General features: G+C 36.8%; 1 protein-coding gene and 1 long non-coding RNA gene across 2 annotated transcripts in view; both read right to left on the bottom strand.

The window, feature by feature from the left end:
• UBE2E3 (ubiquitin conjugating enzyme E2 E3) overlaps positions 1–78 on the bottom strand; it is an 89,219-nt gene extending 89,141 nt beyond the window's left edge. Inside the window, exon 1 of the mRNA XM_079925269.1 lies at positions 58–78. The gene's annotated coding sequence lies outside the window, so the exon portion shown is untranslated. The remainder of the gene's footprint in view (positions 1–57) is intronic.
• Positions 79–11,297: 11,219 nt separating this feature from the next.
• The window catches only part of LOC307188295, a 73,490-nt gene continuing 70,131 nt past the window's right edge, over positions 11,298–14,656 (bottom strand). Inside the window, exon 2 of the long non-coding RNA XR_013828885.1 lies at positions 11,298–11,632. This is a non-coding gene — a long non-coding RNA (uncharacterized lncRNA). The remainder of the gene's footprint in view (positions 11,633–14,656) is intronic.

The following is a 14,656-nucleotide window of genomic DNA, read 5'->3' as shown; positions in this document are numbered from 1 at the left end:
GATGTCCCACTCAAGATTTTTTTAAGTGAAGAGGGACCTTGTAAGGAGGGTTCATACCTGATGCTTTGCTGGATGCCCTTCTGATGTGCCTGCTAGACGCCAGTTCTGGAAAGAGAAGCCCTAAGTGATACTGGGTCGGAATGTCTACACAGAAAAGCTTCAGATGGGGTTAAGGGAAGGTTAGTTTTGTTCTGTCATTCTCTCTTGCAATCTCCAGGTGGACTCTGCAGTTTTTGCCCCAGGCACAAAGTGGCCAGAAGTACAAAAACTTCCTGTTTGCAGCCCAGACCTTCTTCTGCTACTGAGAACTTGCTCCAGTGATGGAGCCCCTAAGGAATTTGGGGATTCCTCTCCCACAAGTGTCAGGGGCAGGGGTGCTGGGAGAATGTGGAGTTCACAGAGGGAGTGACAATAGCAGAGTCATAACATCTGAACTAGAATGAAAGAAAAAAGGAGAAAAAAAGGCTGAGTGAGCCAATATATTTACTTATTTTTCCTCCAAATAGAAAAGTTTTGGTAAATTGTTGCTTACAGTTCTGACGAGTAAGTTACATTTCTGTGATTTTCCAAAGACAACAGTCATTCAGCGAACCTTTCAGAGGGCTATGCCCTAGGTGCTGGACACACAAAATTCACTCATTCAATTACTGTGTGACTCAAGCCAGGTCTCTACTCTGTGCTAGAAGCAACCAGTCCAGAAGGGGAACAGGTCATTAAAGTGTACCAGGTCGATTAGGAGGAAGGACACTCTAGTCAGAAGGAATAGGAAGTCTCAGACAGAGCATGGTGTGTGTGTTGACAAGAAGTTTCACTGGGCTGGATCAAAGTGTACCTGTGGAAAGAGCTTGTTAGTGAAAATACAGGCAGAAGTTTCCCCCAACTTTTACACTGTGCTGCTACAGCAAAAGCCAACCAATTTGGAGTTTGGATTTTGCTCTATTTGGAATGGGAAGTTGTGAAAGGAAAGCTATGTATAAAAAAGTGGGATATTTTAGGAAATTTAATATTACATAAGTAGACTGAAGGCCCAATGGCAATTTGCTGATAGGATTAGGGTGGGGCTAGGAGATTGGTAGATAAAGATAATTCAGTTGTGTTTGGTAGCATTTTCCATGAAAAAAGAAACAACAGTGGACTGAAAAGCAAGGGAACTGGATTCTAATCTTATTCTATCAAATTCATGTGACCTCAGGCAAGTTACTTTTTTTAAAAAAAATAAATTATATTAAAAAAATAAAAATAAATTGTATTTATTTGTGTACATATGTATGTATTGGCTGCTTCGGGTCTTCCTTGCTGCGCGCTGGCTTTCTCTAGTTGCAGCGAGCAGGGGCTACTGGGGCTACTCTTCGTTGTGGTGCGCAGGCTTCTCATTGCAGTGGCTTCTTTTGTTGTGGAGCACGCGCTCTAGGCGCGCAGGCTTCAGTAGTTGTGGCGTGTGGGCTCAGTAGTTGTGGCTCATGGGCTCTAAAGCACAGGCTCAGTAGTTGTGGCACACGGGCTTCGTTGCTCCGCGGCATGTGGGATCTTCCCAGACCAGGGCTCAAACCCGTGTCTCCCGCATTGGCAGGCGGATTCTTAACCACTGCGCCATCAGGGAAGCCCAGGCAAGTTACTCTTTCCAGTTAAATCTTTCTCGTATGTAGCAGAAGTGTAAATCCTTGCTCAAAAATTTCATGATTCTTCAATGAGTTTGAAGTCATGGAGTTCCACTCAATATTCATGCAACAGATTACTTAGGAACTACCAAATGCTAAGAAATTGGAGTGAAATATGGGTGCTGCTCTTATTGAGCTCAGTGTGTAGTGGAACAACCAGAAATGTAGACTACACGATGAGAAGTGCTGCATTCAAGGAGTGGACAGAATGAGTGGAGTGTTATTAATTATGAATTAAAAATTAGCAGTGGAATTATTAATTCAGCTTGGGGTTATGCACCATGGGGTGTGGGTCAAAAGAAGTTGCAATGAACTGGGCCTGGAGGGATCAATAAGTGATAATATAGATAATGCTCTGGGCAAAGTACCTGGGACATAATAGGTGTTCAATAAATAGTACTTACCAAATTGTTAAAGTCACCATAAAAAAATGAATGGCTCCATAAGGTGAGGGACATTAGTGGCCTGCCCTCACAGTATTAGGTACTCAGCTACCATTATTCACTTGACTAAAGGGGTTTGTTCAAGAAATTCTTTCCAGCTCACAGCTCTCCTCCAAGGTCATCTGACATCACTATCCTGACCAGAAGCAACTTGTAAGTTATGAATTGTTATCTAACTTGAAGTTCTTCTTCACAGGACACCTGTTTTGTAATTGTTTTATCTTTCTCTTTTTTTTTTTTTTTGCCGTGTCTACCCTTGGAAACAGGGATCATGTCTTATAGGCATTCCTGAGCACATACATATTTCATCTAGTGCAAATTATTCTATAAAGTATGTAATAAAAATTTTTTCCCATATGACCCCTCAAAATAGTACCACAAAGTAGACATCAGCTATCACAAGAAGATTGTTCCCTCTTGGTTTCCTCTTTTTCTCTTCTTGGTATGGGATCCTTCCAGCTTCTCACTCACAACTCTGAAAAAGGCAGAAGTAAGAGGAAAGATGAAAAATTCAATTGCAGCAGATATTGCCACAAAGACCTCTTCTCTCTTTCCCCCCCCACCAAATGCTGTGACCAAAAGGAACTGGTCATTACAAGGGCAGACAAGGCAGGACCCAGAATCCTTTAGACTTACCTGGTTTGGGAGTTGCTTTCTCCCATGCCTTTCAATGGGTCTCAATGTTATATAGGTACATGAGTTTGTGTGTGTGTAACCAAGAATTCTACAGGAATATACGTCTGATTTGCTTAATAAGTTTCTGAATTGAGTGATTATATAAGCTACAGTAGGGCCACAAATCTTTTAAAATCACCCACCATGGCCAACAACATACCTTACACATAATGGATATAGAATACTTATTAATTTGTTTTGTTGATTTCAGAGTGCTTTTGTTTGTTTCCTTCCACACAATAACCTTTCTCAACATCCCTTCCTTTTACCCTTCTTTTTTTCAGGCTGTTTCAGATGCTATCCAGTTACTTGTATCCTTTTGTCATCTGGCTATAAAACTCTCTTTCTATCCATTCAAAAAAAAAAAAGAGTTTGGTTTATTAGGAAGTCATTTCCTGGCCCAGGCTTAGTTTAAGAAGTCATGATTGCCATTGTTAGTCTCAGTGTCTCTGGACCTCCAGAGTCCAATGTACTGATTGACATCTAGTGTTCCTCCATTGTGTCATGTGTACAAAACCTTCTGTGTGCCAGACCCTGGGCTGGGGCGTGGAAATGGAAAGGTGCATTAAGCCTCTGTTTGACTTCAGGGACTTCAAGGCACAAAACTCAGTGATCATTTCCCGCTTTTCTCCTTTGAGATAACTCTGAGGGAGAGTATATACCAAAAAGGGCTTATGTCTTTATTCCATAAAGAGCTTGTACACATGAAATGAAAACATAAGCACCTTAATAAGACGAAAGTCATGAACAGATACATTTTTTTTTGGCCACACCGTGCAGCTTTCAGAATCCTAGTTCCCTGACCAGGGATGGAACCTGGGCCCCCTGCAGTGTAAGTGAAGAGTCCTAACCACTGGACTGCCAAGGAATTCCCTGAATAGATACATTTTAAAAGAAATACATTTATTTAAACTTATTTTAACAAAACAAAACAAAACCCTCAACCTTGCTAGGTATCAAAAAAAGGAAAATTAAAATGAGATACATATCAAAATAACAAAAACAATTTTTAGTGATTATAATCATTGCTGGCAAATTAGTAAAAAAATTTCCCTTTGTCCATTTCCAGTGGCAATGAAAGCTGGTACTAGCTGTTTGAAAAGCAGTTTGTAAGTCTGTGTCAGGAATCTTAAATGTGTTCATAGCCTTTAACCAAATTTCTCCATTTCAAGAAATGTATCTTAAGAAAGTATTCTAAATGTGGAAAAAATAGCATTGAAAAATTGGAAGTGTCCAACTATAGGAAAATGATTACACAAACTGATTCACCCACACAATAAAATTTGCAGTTATTAAAGTAATACATATGAGGAATATGCAAAAATACAAAATTGGATTATGATAAAATGTTAATGAGGGCAGGATTTGTCCATTTTGTGAAACCAGAGCTTGACTCAATGCCTAGGAAGGTATCTGGCACAAAGTAAGTGCTCAATAAATATCTGTCAAATGAATATGCACTATATCTGTACAGCTAGCAAGACAAAAATATCTGAAAGGAATATACTCTAAAAGGTTAACTAGGGACTTCCCTGGCGGTCCAGTGGTTGGGACTTCACCTTCCAATGCAGGGGCTGCAGGTTAGATCCCTGGTCAGGGAGCTAGGATCCCACATGCCTCAAGGCTAAGAAACCAAAAACGTAAAACAGAAGCAATTATGTAACAAATTCAATAAAGACTGTAAAAATGGTCCACATCAAAAAAAACTTTAAAGAAAAATAATAAAATAAAATAAAAGGTTAACTATGCTTATACTTTAGAGCAACTATGAATAACCTTTTTAATTCTTTCTATATTCAGCATTTTTTTTTAATGAGCTGGCTACTACTATTATAATGAGGAAAAAATGGTGTGAATAAATACAGAGGTGTACATTTGGTGAAAATAAATACTGTTTTAACTTTTTTAAATTATTATTTTTATAAATTAAAAGAAATGTAAATACAAGTAGACTTTCAGAATTTGTCAAAGTTTTAAGGTTGATATAAGAAAAAATAAAGACCATTTTTAAAATCCATAAAAAGCTGTGTGAAGGGGCTCTTCATTAAATAAAACAGTAAGCTCTGGCTCAAGGACAGATAGATCACTGAAACAGAAGAAGTAAATAAGAATTAGGTGATTTAATATATAACAAATGAGACTTCATCTAAAACATAGAAAAATGAAGGCTTATTCAATTAATGATATTGAGGTAACTAGTTCCCAATATGGAAAACATAACTTAGAACCATACCTTATACATCAACATAAATTACAGATGAATTCAAGAGTTAAGTTTTTTAAAAATCGCTCCTTGGGAAAGTTAGAATAATTTGATTACTTATTATAGATAGAGATGAGTTATGATAAGCTATGCTAAAAACCAACAGAAAAAGAAAAATCACAGAAGAAAATATGTATTTGACCAGGTACAAAAATTGAATCCTCAGTATGCTTCCTGAGGCACATACACGTGCAGTCACCAAGCTGAAACATCAAAATAGAGCAGTTTGTACTACGAAAAAAGATTAATATACATCACATATAATTCTAAATAGACTTATAAAAATATCAAATCATCATAGACAGTTAAAGGACAGATTAGAAATTGGAGGTTATTGAACTACATGTTGTCTTAAAAATCTAAGATAGATATATATATATATATTCCACAAAATTTACAAATCTAAAAGCTGTATGATGCCAAATACTTGTGAGAATATTATGAGAAGGGCACTTTCCTGTATTGCTGGTGGCATTGTAAATTGATATAACCTTTTTTTGGAAAGCAATTTGGCAATGTGTTTCGGGAGTCATAAAAATGTTCATACCCTTTAACCTAGTAATTCTACTTCTGGGAATCTATCCTAAGGAAATAATCCAAAATATTAAAAAATGCCATATGCTTGACAATGTTTACCCCAGTGTAATTTATACTATATAAAAATGGAAACCACTCAAACTGTCCCACATAAAGGCTATGCTTTAGTAAATCATGGTCCACTCACTCAATGGACTGTACGTGAATATAAAATAGTGAGTATTATAACTATCATTTGTACTTCTCATGGTAAATCCTTTTCTGTGAGATCAGCTCATGTCCTACTTACTTAATAAAACTAACAAAGATGTCATGCATCATCTTTTTAACTGTTGTTTTTACTTAACGTTATGTCACTTAAATTTTTCCAAGATGCTTTACAGTATGTCATGTGTAAAATCAGGTTAAGTGTATACTTTCTGCTTCAGAAAACAAACTTGTATGCACAATATGATTGCCTGGAAAATGTATACAAGAGATTTTGAAGAAATATGCAAACAATCATTTTGGGTTAAGGGCCAGTTTATTTGTGATTCTGGCCATCTTTTCCATATTGCACAAGTGGTTATCTAATTGGAAGAGATTCAATAAGAAACAATATGTTTTAATTTGGGGCTGCAAAGAAAGTAGTTTAATTTGCAATGATAAACAAGTTTCCATTTTACTTGAATGTCTTTATATCAAAGAAGTAAAACAATATATTTTTAAATGGGGATATTAATTAAATATGTTGAGTTATATTTTAGTTTTATTCAGGTCTAGATTCTACAGGCTTGTCATTTATAAAAGATCTCAAAGATGTGCCTAGTAAAATGTCAGAATGCATATGATTTTAACTTCTCTGAATTATAACATCCCAAAATAGCTCAGATAAAGTAAATATCACAGAGTGATGTGAGTGGGTTAAAAAAAAGTGATAGTTTTCAGTAAGACTATATACTCAGTGTGTGGTAAGGGTAAGGAGAAACTTGGACTCATATTAAGGAATGACTGCTTAGTAGCAGTACTTATAATCCAAGAAGAGGATATTGAAGTGCTAGACTTTTAACCAAGGAAACAGTCTCAGAGATACCAAATCACTTTCCTCAAGTCTGCATTCGGCCCCCATTTCACTATGCTGTCATATCCACCAGGGCATATAGACCACTTTTCCAAGTCACTAGCTCCTGTAGAAATGTCAAAAGGATATCATCAGAAAGTTCTTAAAAGTGTAACAGTCTTTTCTCACCCATGTTCATAAGCATGAGAAAGAGCTCCGATACGCTGTTATAAATTTGGTAATCTGGTAATAATCACTCATAATATCCTATATATATTGTATAATACTTATCATGGTTTGTAAACAAATATTTTGTGTTTATTTCTTTGATATTTTTATCCCCCTCCTAGAATGAGGGCAGGGACCATATCAGTGTTTTGTGCCTAATACAGTGCCTGGCATATAATATTTAGTAAATAATACCTGAATGAATGAGTGGATGGCCAAATTACCTTCACACTCAAAGTCAGTTGAAGGGACTGTTATAGAATAACAGCAACAACAAGAAGAAAGATCTTTTCCCACTGTCTGACATATTTATGGACATGAAAAGTAGCACAGGCTAAGCACATGGGAGTCCAAAATTATTTAGAGAAATTAAAGGCCAATAGGTTCATACATTCAAATAAATTAAGGGTGTTTGGTATGTGACCCTAAGCTCTGAAATACGTGTCAGGAGAACAATGACCAAACTTCTTATAGAACCATAGTCAGAAAATGAATATTGGCTTATGTTCTTTTCTAAAAATACAGTAGGGCAGCAAAACCTTTTCTAATCTGCTTTATACAGTGTCTATATAGACGAGGTGGAGTTACGTGTTCTATAAAGCTAAATGCTGGCGACTAAGATTAAAATTAATCAACCTCAATCAATCTCAGACTCATTGGCAGAGGCATTTAAAAGGACCAATGGAAAAATAAAACTGTTATATATTTGGTCCAACTTTCTCTAGCTCTTAATCAGAACATCATGGTCACTGACCCAGAAACCTGGCATCTTGGGTTCTAGTTCCCATTACATTGTTCATCCTTCTAGATGCCAGGTTCCTCATCAGCAAAATAAGTCTGGAGGTTGTTTCTGATTCTGGAATCTATGATTTATGCTATTGTATAAGTAAGTGCTGTTGAGCAAACTGAATTAACTAGTATGGCTGGTAATGCTTTTTTAAATTCTAGCATTGCTTAATGGCAAGATAATGCCAGCAATGATTTTTTTTAACATCTTTATTGGAGTATAATTGCTTTGCAATGGTGTGTTAGTTTCTGCTTTATAACAAAGTGAATCAGTTATACATATACATATATCCCCATATCCACTCCTTCTTGCATCTCCCTCCCTCCCACCCTCCCTACCCCACTCCTCTAGGTGGTCACAGAGCACTGAGCTGATCTCCCTGTGCTATGAGGCTGCTTCCCACTAGCAATCGGGTTTACATTTGGTAGTGTATATATGTCCATGCCACTCTCTCACTTTGTCCCAGCTTACCCTTCCTCCTCCCCGTGTCCTCAAGTCCATTCTCTAGTAGGTCTGCGTCTTTATTCCTGTCCTGCCCCTAGGTTCTTCAAGACCATTTTTTTTTTTTTGGATTCCATATATATATGTTAGCATACGGTATTTGTTTTTCTCTTTCTGACTTACTTCACTCTGTATGGCAGACTCTAGGTCCATCCACCTCACTACAAATAAGTCAGTTTCGTTTCTTTTTTATGGCTGAGTAATATTCCATTGCATATATGTGCCACATCTTCTTTATCCATTCATCTGTCGATGGACACTTAGGTTGCTTCCACGTCCTGGCTATTGTAAATAGAGCTGCAATGAACATTGTGGTACATGACTCTTTTTGAATTATGGTTTTCTCAGGGTATATGCCCAGTAGTGGGATTGCTGGGTTGTACTGGGCAACAATGATTTAAGGCCATATGTAACCACACAAGTTGATTATCCATTAAAATTCAGTTTGGCTTGAAAAAATTTGAATGTGCTTCTTACATAAAGGCTACCATAACCAGCTATCCCTCCCCACCCCACCCTCAGTTATTTTGGCTATATGAATATACCAAACCAGTTGTCAATTTAAGTGGAAAATATATATACCAGTAATTCTAGTTGTTTGAAATTTTCCAAAGAAAATAATGTCATTTCTAATAAGGTTGTTTACATCAGGTGAAATTTCCACTTCTTGGTTAGATTAATTCTAAATTTAAGTTTTTTCCTTGTCCCTGGAGAAATTTCTTAGGAAAAAAAAAGTCCATAACTTACCTATGGCCATTTTTGCCACCCACACAAAAACCCCCACTTGAACTTAGGAAATATAATTATTTGCATATCTGAGCCTTTATTTCCTCGTTTAACAAACATAACAAATGCCTTTTCAAGGACAAAGCACAGCGCTAGAAGATGTGTGTCAAACAAGACGTGATACTGTCTCTTCTCTAAAGGGTTTATAATCTAGCAGGATGGTTTAAGAGGGAGGACTTCAAAATCCAAGAACAGGAGTTTCCTGCCTAAAAAACAATAGCAGAATTTCACTCACCTCCTCTTCTTATAATAAGCAGCCCCTTAGAATTGTGCTTTTACTACCTTCAAATACATTAGAGGAGAAGCCAGAGGATGTAAAAGAGGGATTTTATATGCTTATTCAACAAACAAACATGGAGTACCTACTGAACAACTGGGAAAACTATAGTTTTGAATGTAGATGACGTCTTTCAAAACACACACATACACACACACACACACACACACACACACACACACACACAGCAGGCTCTGAAGAAGTAAGCACTGGTTGAGTAGATGGAAAACAAGTTCTATCTTAGGATAATTATATGGTTAAAAAAGCAGCAGTTGAATTATTTTTGCATCGTAGCAAGTTATCCAGTTTTTTCTTTTCTTTTCTTTTCTTTTTAAGGAGAACAGAGTTCAGAGTTCAACCTTCCAGCTAGGATACTTCAGATACTGGTCTCTTTCACTCACTCCCTGCCATCACAACTGTATCCCCTGTGCCTAGCATGTTGTTGGAGCTCAAGAAATATTTGTTGGATAATAGCAAACACTTCTGTAACACTTAATTGTCTTTTATGCTGTATTTTATATGCACTGGCTCATTTAATTCTCTCAATAGCCCCCATAAGGCAGGTACTGTTATATATTAATGTTACAGATGAGAAAACCAAGGCACAGAGAGATAAAGCAACTTGCCCAAGGTCACGTGACAAGTGAATGGTGGACTCTGGCTGGGAAGCCTACGCTCTTGACTGCTATGCTATGCCACTTCTAGAAAGTAAGTGGCATTCCGAGTGAGGGGATGGGAGGGAAGAGAAGGAACTAGCATCACTGGCCCCATAGCCAGAAGGGAAATAATTGGGACCCTTGGGACAGGCTGGAGATGTTGACAGCCAGCGAAGAATGAGGCAGTTTTAGGCATCCCATCAGGGTTACTTTTGGACTGTCTTTGGTTGCTGGGGTTGACAGAGAGACTGTTCAATGAGAAAGAGACATGTAAGGAAGCTCTTATAAAAATCAGAAATGATCTGTGGTCCGTTTGGGCAATTTTTCTTCTGCTAATCTCTCTCTAGTTCATTCTTTTTTTAATGCCATTCTCTTCCTTTGTCCCTTTCCTTTACTATCCCTTTTAGCCTGTTATAATCTTGACCTAAATTTTAAATTATTGTATTTATTAAATCAAATGTATATATCATCCCACTTTTCTCTGCACTTCCATTAAAAAAAACAACAAAAGTTATTTCGAAATTGTTCCTTATTAATGCTGTACATGCAGGTCAGTGATTCTTAATAGAAAAAAAAGTCTCCCAAAGTGGACTAACCCTTAAAAAGTGAGAGATTATGAAACTAAATCTTGGTACTCTATCACTTCAATATTAGTAGAAGAGATGGCCAATCTTAAATACAAAGCAGTTCATGCTGAAATTTAACATTTTCTTTCAAATTTTAAAAATATCTCCAAGTTTAGACTAAAGAACATTTTAACATTGATTAGCCTCTTCACTTTATGATAGGATCAAGAGTTCATTTGTGCCTAATGTCAGCTAAGGGATAGTTTATAGAATGCTGAAATTTCTGGGTTTCTGAAAAGAACACTAAAAGATTAAGAAATTATATTTGTTCATTTAACTATGTGAGAATATAAAAATAATAGTCATTTACAGGAGTTGTCTAGAGAAAATCCTCAGGATAACTAGGCAATTTGTGCCTAGCCTGGTACAGTATACAGATTAATGACTTAATCTGAGTAAATTTAGTCTAATTAGTAAAAAAGTGCAAATGTTTATACATATATGAGCGTATGTGTGTGTGTGCACAGATAGTCAATTTGCTACAAGAACAAGCACTTGTTTGTTAAAGACTGAAAATAAGGATCAACATTGCAGCATTCACAACCACATAACTGGATAAACCACATGACGTAGGTGCTGCAAATAAGGAATAAGTAAAAACTAGTATCGGGCTGACATCAGGAGCATAGGCATAGGCTCTAAATTGCAGAAGCTAAGTAGCTACAACGTGGTTTATTGTGGGATGTGGAATGTAAAATCCTAACAAAAGGGATCCCATTTTAAAGAGATTGATTTGGGACGAGTGAAGGTGATATGATATTTATCTCTGTATAGCTTTTTAAAACTGATTTAGTACGGTGGCTTATGGAAGTTAACAGATGTTAATTTGAATGAATATTCATTCGCTGATATCAAGTCCCAGTAGATGACACTTTCCTCTTAAGAGGTCATATTTTCCTCTTACGGAGTGTTTGCTGTTGCGGTTGCCAGTTGTCTATTTAGAAGACATAACACTAAGGAGCTATGTAAAGTGCAGTATTCATGTATAATGATGTAGAGTCTGAACCAGAGGTAAATATGCTAATTAGAAACAGCAATAATGCCAGATATAAACATCATAGTGACTTACCTTATCTTTGTTGACAGCATCATGATAGCTTCTCATCAACCAGTCACGAATTTTCTTTTAAATTACCTTATTAGTATACCACTTGAGCTGAAAAAAAAAAATTTATTTAAGAAAGAACATTACCGAGAAGTGAGGTGACTTTAAATCACCATAGGAACCAAATAAAGAACTTTATTGTGAAAAAGCTAAAAAAATTATAAAATTCTATGTGAATAGAAATTATTATTATTGGGGGCCTAGCTGTATCTCTACCATTTGCTATACAAAATCTTGCTTTCTTCTACGTGTGTTTTTAGAGAAAACAGCAACATCAAAAGTACGGATAGACTTACAATTGTTTTGTTTCATAGATTCATGCATTGGGCCCAGTTTATCGTACCTAAAGTTACTTTGGCTCTGCAAATGATTATTTTTGGCAGAAGTTGTATTAGTGTGTCAAATTGTCTTTTAAGAAACTTGGCCAGGATTACTGCTCAAGATGGTAAGTTATAAATTTTAAACCTTATTACTACACACTCCCACTCCCTTCCCCCAAGACAGTAGTACTATCGGATTTTCTGGTGCTATGATCCAAACACAAATTTGTTACAGAATTCCAGAAACGAATAAGATAATTTTAGGAGCAGAGTTAACAAATGAGATAATGATCTGGTTATATTTCTTCATCCATGAAATACCTAGAGTATTTAGCAACACAACTATGTCTTCATTTGCTGTGGTGTTAGGAACAGATATGACATATACATGGAAATCTGTAGCTAATTCAAAAGTATCACTGTTAAGCCATTAGAATCGGCGTTCTTTCTCAAACTCACAGATGTGTTTTCTATTATCTAACCCTTTGTATTCATGGTTCGCAACTTGGGCTCCATATTAGAATCACCTGGTGACGACTGGGGCGTGGTTAAAACTCCTGGTGCATGGGCTACACTGCCAAGTAATTAAATCATAAACTCTGGGGGTGAGACCCAGACATTAGTACTTTTCTAACCCCACCCCCACCCCGGCCCGAGTGATTCCAATGTACGGTCAAGGTGGAGAACTACTTAGTAGTAGAGATGCTGAGAATCAGCGAGGTGGAGAAATAATAAGAAAAGAACGTCTATTTGCTAAGTTAAAAAGTAAACGTCAGTGATTGTTCAAACTGTAGACCAATGATAATGTAGAAAGAGATTATTAGGCTATCTTTTTTTCTGATTTCTTTGAAAATCATAACTTCAGTTCCACCTATTATATGAGAGGGTAAATTTCCAGATTATACAAGTGTTTATACCTTTTTTATTTTTAAAATTTATTTATTTGATTTATTTTTATTTTTGGCTGCGTTGGGTCTTCGTTGCTGTGCGTGGGCTTTCTCTAGTTGCGGCGAGCGGGGGCTGCTCTTTGTTGCGGTGCGCTGGCTCCTCATTGCGGTGGCTTCTCTTGTTGTGGATCATGGACTCTAGGCACGCGGGCTTCAATAGATGTGGCACGCAGGCTCAGTAGTTGTGGCACACAAGCTTAGTTGCTCCGTGGCATGTGAGATCTTCCTGGACCAGGGCTCGAACCCATGTCCCTTGCATTGGCAGACGGATTCTTAACCACTGCACCACCAGGGAAGCTCTATACCTATTTATTAAGATTGAAATACGCCAGTGATATAAGTTGCCCCTCATTTCAATATATAATAATTTTTAATTTGTGGAGTTCTTTTTCAGAGAAGTAAACTTGAATACTTAGCAAAAATATATTATTAATTAAAAAACTATGCAGAATAAATAATTTTCAAATGGTAGTTGGAGGTAGCAGAGATGTCCTTGGGAGGGAAGTAGATTTTAGCCAGTCTCAATTTAGGGAAAAAATGCTAAATCTATATTTTGTGCTGTTACTCCTTGAAATTTATTCATTTTCATAAAGTATGCTTTCCTGAGGTATCTTATTAGCATCATCCAGTAAGAAAGATGAATTACAGTAGAGGCAGAAAAATTCCCCCTAACTTTAATGTAAGTTGAAAGCAGTGATTTATTTGCTTAGATATAATTAATATAGAAGGTAGTATGTACTGTGATTAGACTCAAAAAAACCATGGTTCAAAACCTAGCTCTGCCCCTCCTAGCCAGGTTTCCTGGAACATATTATTTACCTAGTCCAGGACGTGCTTTTTTCATCTACAAAAGGGGCATATTTATGTCTTCTGTGCAAGGTTGTTAGTTATGGGAGATTAAGTGAGGAAATATTGACACAGCCCTTAGTATAATGGCTGACACACAGTAAGCTCTAAATAAATGACAGTTATTTTTTAATTATTCAAGCACATTGTTTGAAACTCTTCTTCCCCCAGGGTAATATGTGCTGTTTTTTATAACTGTCCACCATAGACTCGGCATTCATGAGAGTTACAGGAAATTTTTGCATATTCTTAAATTTAGGCATGGAGTGGCAAGCCGTGTGTGAGTTGCTGCACAGGTGTATTCAAGGCCATGTGAGGCAAGTGCATAACCCACCACGTTCATTCACCAAGTGAGGTACCCTGTTCTGTGACCAGACGGGAAACAAGCAATATGTGTCACAGCGAAGTTGAAATCACCCCCCGTCACGGACCGTCTCAGGTACTAGTGAAGAGTGGGAATCAAGAACGTTAAATCATCATATTCTAAGGGTCTCTATATATCACATTTCATTGATTCTAATGTGCACATTTTAACATCTCCAAAATCAAAATGTACCATCTAATCGATGAGGTCTTAAATCACTCTCCGCCAGGCAGCACTTCTGATGTAGCTGGCACTGCCTGTGAATGCACGAACATGGCCATAGTTCTTCATATTGTTGTGATGCAAGATAAAAACCTAAGGCCAAGTAAGTTTAAGAAAATTCTTTAAATAACTATAAAATAAAAAGTCTAAGTGATAAAAAAGTGTCCTAGTTTAATTGGAAGTCATTTTTCTTCCTTAATGGCACATGAAATGACAATGCATCTTAGAATCTAATCTTTAATTTGATGTAATAGTTTGCAATGGTTTTTGCAAAGCAATTTGACAATATGATTGAAAAACCTTTACAATACATATATCCACCAATTTCAATGCTCATAACTCATCCTGAGGAAATAACCAAAATTAAACCACGTTA

Source organism: Stenella coeruleoalba, assembly GCF_951394435.1.
Source record: "Stenella coeruleoalba genome assembly, chromosome: 6".
NCBI classification, from domain to species: Eukaryota; Metazoa; Chordata; class Mammalia; order Artiodactyla; family Delphinidae; genus Stenella; species Stenella coeruleoalba.
Note: the sequence above shows the minus strand (reverse complement) of the source record. Positions and strands in the feature narration are given on the sequence as shown.